The following is a 6000-nucleotide window of genomic DNA, read 5'->3' on the forward strand; positions in this document are numbered from 1 at the left end:
TTAGAAAGAAATTGTTGGGTTTTCCCCAGACTGTAAGAGAACTGCTTTGAAAATAGGTGATTTGCTCCTACAACATGATGAGTCTGGTGCACTACTGGGGAGCCTTATGACAGTGGTAATTTTCAATGAAATAATTGGAGTGAAGCTGATGCTGTGAGCTAGGTGTTTCCTCCGCAGAGGTGTCAATGTGCTGGGGCTCATTAGAGGATTGTGCCATTGAAGCCTGGGCTGAGTTCACTTTTTCATTCATTCTGTGTCTTTTCCCGGCTTCCTCCTCCAGCTGTTATCCAAGCTTTACCGTGTTCCCTATTATTTTGACCAAACGTGCATGGTGATGGAAAGGATATGAAATTTTCAGCACAATTACTTAATTATGTTTAAGTAAGCAGTACATACCAAGGAGGGTAGGTTTGCTTTCTAGCCATAAAAATGTGTGGGTGATGCGTGTTCTGTACAGAGGAATGAAGTGTGTTGATTGATGAGCTGATAAAACAATGAAGGGAAGGATACAGCCTGAGAGATAAAAAGTCTCAGAAGGGAAATCAAGTAGGGTAGCAGCTGCCCCCAACTTAAATGAAGCATAAATTTCAGGAACAGGATCTGAGTTTTCATTTCAAGTACATATTGGGAGAGAGTTTAGTGTGCGTTTGTGTATGTTTGTACACCTGGGTGTATGCTGAAAAACACATACACTAAATTATTTTCCTCCCATGTATGAAGAGTTTTGAAACCATTTCTAAAAAAGGAAAAAAGTTGCAAATGCAGAAGTTTACTGATTATCCCTGGGAGACATTCCTTTAGTCAGCATTTAGCGGAGACTCACAGAAGCAATGATGGGCAGGAACTGGTCCCCTGCTGACCCAGCAGACTAGAAACTACTGAGGAGCCTATGGCAGGACCCACAGAACTGAACCTCTCGCTTCATGTGTTCTCCCTGCAAACACTCTCCTCACCCACACCCCCACTTCGACCAGAATCACGTTCTTAAAGTATAGATCATATTACATCACTTTCCTATTTATAACCACCGGAGCTTGGCATGCAGAATGCTGCAGTCGGCCCTTACCTGCATAGCCGACCTCTCCTGCATTCCTCCCCACACCCCGGTGTCAAGCTTTCCGTTCTCCAAACAGAACATTCACTTTTATTTACTTTTACCCCACAGTGACTTTGCCAGACGGCGCCCTGAGCCCAGAAAGCCTTCATACCTATTTCCCACCAGGTAAAACATTCCCCACTTTTTAGCTGTGCAGCTGAAATGCCTCCTTGGGCCTCAAAGATTTTCTGATGCTCTTATCTGATGCTCTGATTTAACAGTCCTTTATTTTAACTGCTGGAGAATTTTGCTTAAAGCTTATCTTGAAAATTTCGGTTCATTTGGTCTGAGGTAGGCTGTTTCGCGTGTGTTTTCCTCTGTATGTGTGAACAACTTGAGGGCAGGGCAGCGAGGGCTGCTGATTGGGTTCTGGCCACCTACTTGCCTTGCACATGGTTGGCAAGTGTCAAAAAGTGTCTGGAGAGCAAACAGATACGCAGCCGACCCTCGCCACTTCGCGCTTCGACTTTCGAGGCTTCACTTTATGGCGAATATTTCAAATACATTCATTAAAAAGTTGATGGAGACAGTGAAAATGATATAGCGCATGCTCGGTTGTCTGAGTCCATTATACGCCCCTGTATTACAATTAAAATTAAAATTACTGTGCGTATGGACTTCAAGCCTATGTATTCGAGCGCCCAGGAATCCTTCAACGCCAGGTGCAACCGCTAGAGTATGGAACAGATTAACTGCAATAGACGAGGGAAAACTGTGTAGCCAAAAAGTAATTACGATTCATAAGAGATTTGTCGTGATGGAATCCTCTGCCTCAAAAGTTCTCAAGGTTTTGTTTTCAGAAGACCTCAGAATAAGATCAGCTGCACAGGTGAGTGTGTTCACTGCTCTCTGCTAAGAGGAAGGGAAACACTGTATATACAGGTTCTACTCAACCGTTTTTCATGAACCACCTGGGGGCTGCCTATCCCATTCCATAGAGCATGTTATTATCAGCAGTGCCTTGAAAAATCTCCCCTTTCACACCTGTCTTTATAGCTTAATATTCCCTTTATGTACAAGCATATGGTATTGTAATCCTGAGGTGGGCCAACCTTTACTTTAAAAATGCTTTAAGAAAAAAAAAAATGGTTATAAGCTAAGAAACAGTGCACATTTTTATGGCTTTATTATAAACTTCTGAGAAACAGAACTGGGAGATCTTGCCCCTCTTTTTACATTAAGGAAAATCTAACATCACCATAAAAAAATGCACCTGCCATTCTTCCAATAAAGAACAAAATGAATTTAAAACTAATACTAACTACAAATCTGTAGTATATACATTTTCTATTTATTTTAAGCGAAAATGTACAAATTCACACAGATTTAACTAGGAAGACACATGAATTCATGTTAATGTCCTTTCTGTGCAGAGGGCCCTTCTAAACCTGTGTTTTCACAGGATGGTAGAATTTACTATGTCTGTTTTCCTAATGAACAAGATTTATTTCAAAAGACTGTGTGAAGAAAAGAGAAGTTATGTTTCCTAATTCTTGTACATTATTTTCTATATTGATGACTTAAACAGATCAGAAAGATAAATTATTTTAAAGAAAAAATACATCTGACAAATAGAGGTGAGCGTTTCATGATGAGATAAATAAATGCAAATAATTGCATTATCATGTGATTATTTATCTTCAAAATAGATTTAATTTTCTCTCCCCATCCCTTTTCTTTCTAAGTATGCTGTTTCAACATGGAACCCAATTTTGTGCAAAGTAGTGAAATAAACATCATCAGGATTAAATAAATAAGACTTGGTGAATCAGGACTCGGTGAATAAGACTTCAAAGCTTAGGAATACAGAAGTCTATTGTGAAGCATTCTGGCTATAATTATTTGCTAGATACTAATAATATAAAGCATGGAACCAGGTAGACCTTTATCCCACAAATGGTCCTGCACAAAGATGTCCTTTTAGTTGACGGACTGGCAGAATTCTTCTAACCCACCTTGCCACTTAACAGAACAATCATCTACTGACTCGGTTCATCAAATAAGAATTTCTCCCATGATATATACTATTTCCAACAAATTTGAATATTGTGACCATTTGAGTTTTGTACTCTCATGAGAAGCAATATTATAAACAAGGAAGTCTTTAGGCAATTGGAAAGTGATATTTACTAAATTTCCAAGAATCACTGATTTTCCAGCACTTTAAAAGCTCTCATCTATATACAAATGATTATCTTAGGCTATTACTGATGGACTGAGTTCCATTTAGTTTATTCTCAGAATGTAAGAAAACTATAGTTGTAAACAAACTTGAAAAGTTCAAGTGACCAAGAATAATCGCCCTTTATTGTTTTCTAAATTAATGCACTTTACTTATATATTTTGTTTCTTTAAATGATATCAAAGGAAAGTCTAGCTTTAGAATGCATAATATCCAAAGAAGCTGTAAAAGTTCTCATGGTCTTAAAGTCATAGAATAAGAATAACTTGTGGTTTCCTCAGGTAATTGTTGATAACAGATGAAAAGTGTGTTACAGAGGAGGAAAAGAGTTAAAGAGGAAGATGAGAGGATCTGATCTAACTAGGTTCATAGGAGAATTGTCTCTAGAATGCAAAAGACCAAAGTAGAAAAAAAGAGTGCCTGAATAATAGTATATTATTTTAAATTCCAGAAGCCACAATAACAATAGACTATGTCATTGTACCACCATTTTAAGTAATACTTAGATGAACAATTTGGAATTATACTTTCAAATAAATAAAAAGGAAGAATAATCGAATAACCTTCTAAATTGGAGTAACCTTGAAACCTATTTATAAAATCATATGCTATGAATTGACACACTTCTATAATATAAATACTTAATGGCAACACATTCTCTTTGCACCTTCAAAAGTACAACTCTATTCCATGTGGTTCAGAGCAGTTACTTAAAGGATAAGTCTCTACAGTTTGCAATTTTTGGCAATTTCATTAAAGTAGCATCCATAACATTCTTGTGTCTGTTTTATATGTGAGATACATAGAAAGGAACTCCTCTTTCCTTTTGAGAAAAAAAAAAAAAAAAAGGAACTCAATTATTACTATATATAGTCTCCTGAATCCACAGGATCACCATTCTTTAACAACCGTTGTGTGGTCTTAGAAAACAAATGGAAAAGCTATACGTTATTCAGTACATCTTGGCAGCACACTAACACCCTAGGGCAAGCAATAAATGATCAGATGTCGCCCTCAAATCTTACCTGATTTACTCTTTTCAAAAATCCAACCCCTGCTGTCTACCATGCAAATCTCTTGACCACTGGGTGAAATCCAAACTGGGTAGTTGATCATGATAATTCCAACATGTCACGGACAGCAGCATCTCTCAGATTCCCATAAGCCAACTGCTTGAAATGAACCTGCAACAAACAAGGTATTTCTTCATTTTAATGGAAAAATAGTGAACCATGTCCTAGGTCCAGAAGGCATTACTACTTAATCAATAAAGGAAAAATAAAGGTGTGTGTGAGGGACTATAAATGTCTCTCAAGATGCTGGTAAACATTAAAGCCAGAGGACTGACATTTATGTTCTACAGAAGGTGTTTTTTTTGGTAGGGTACATGCTCCTCTTCATATGATTATAGATCTATCTAAGCTCTCAGTATAAATAAACATTATTGATGTTAAGACACGTACATTTTATAGTGTGCACCCCTTCTCCTTCATGGAAGTGACCACTTAGAGTACTCAGGTGTAAAATAGAGTATTTTACTCTATTTCTAATAAGCTCAGGGTAACTGGGCAATGAGGTTCAACATGGCAAAACCTAAAGGAAAACTAGCATCTAGAAGAAATTCCATATGAAGGTCTAGATCGAGGACATTTTCTTTGTGAGTTCTAACACTGCGGTCAATGTCAATATCCCTGATCTGAAAACTGCATCATCTCTGTGGGACAGTGCACGAGAAACCCCTTCGAGGAACCATTTGGAGGTAATGCAAGACCACAACCACTGTATCAAAATACAGATTGTAAAACAGCAACCAACATGAACACTTTACAGCCAGAGTTTTGACACAAGAGCCCAGGAAAGTAATTTGATAATTACTTTTGGGGCCATCTATCACGTATTTAATTGTTCAATATTATGTTTATTTGAATAAATATGGTGTTTACACTTCATAAGCATTTTTAATTTCCATTCAAGGAGAAAAACCCCATATACAATCAACAACTCTTAATTGCACTGATACCCGCCACACAAATAATTCTGTTCAGCAGAAATGTAGAAAGATACTAATGAACAGATTTGCTTCTTGGTCCTTTCAGGACAGCCTCTAATTACTACTAGAATTTTTTTAAGCTACAACAACCATATTTAGTTATGCATATACAAAAATAGTAATTATTATTATTTTCTAGCTAGTGAAAAAGAAATGTCTGAGAGTTGATGTTAAGTCTGTAGGGAGATTCATGTGAGTGATTATGGGCTGCAGATTCATGGACACAGGTGCAAACACTGATTTTAACAAACCACAAACTAATGTATCCTCATGCACCTGTGACTAGAGATTCAGTATTCCCAGAGGTCAGTGTGGAGACTGTGAAAAGACACAATAGTCAGGTGTCCTACTGTGCCACTGAAGCAAGAACAGCAAGGGTTGAAATCCAGCGTGTACCTCAGACTAATATGTATGCTAAACTAAGTCCTTAAAAAGAGGCATGCATACTTGGACACAAAATGACATTCTGGAATTCAAAGCAGGAGTGTTATTTGGGTGTTATCACACATACACACACACACACACACACACACACACACACACACAAATGGCTAACATTTTCTAATCTATTGATCCAAGCTCTGGTACTTTTTAAACTAAACTTCAATCGATTTCTGGATGCAAATTGTTTTTATTCATGCTGAGAATTACTTCTTTTCTTCTTTAAGGATA

The 6000-nt window shown here is 37.4% G+C and overlaps 1 protein-coding gene across 1 annotated transcript in view; it reads right to left on the minus strand.

Annotated features, from left to right (window-relative positions):
• The window catches only part of LINGO2 (leucine rich repeat and Ig domain containing 2), a 310578-nt gene extending 306116 nt beyond the window's left edge, over nucleotides 1–4462 (minus strand). The window contains exon 1 of the mRNA XM_036261790.1: nucleotides 4304–4462. The gene's annotated coding sequence lies outside the window, so the exon portion shown is untranslated. The remainder of the gene's footprint in view (nucleotides 1–4303) is intronic.
• Nucleotides 4463–6000: the final 1538 nt, after the last annotated feature.

This window comes from Molossus molossus, unplaced genomic scaffold (assembly GCF_014108415.1).
Source record: "Molossus molossus isolate mMolMol1 unplaced genomic scaffold, mMolMol1.p scaffold_m16_p_14, whole genome shotgun sequence".
NCBI classification, from domain to species: Eukaryota; Metazoa; Chordata; class Mammalia; order Chiroptera; family Molossidae; genus Molossus; species Molossus molossus.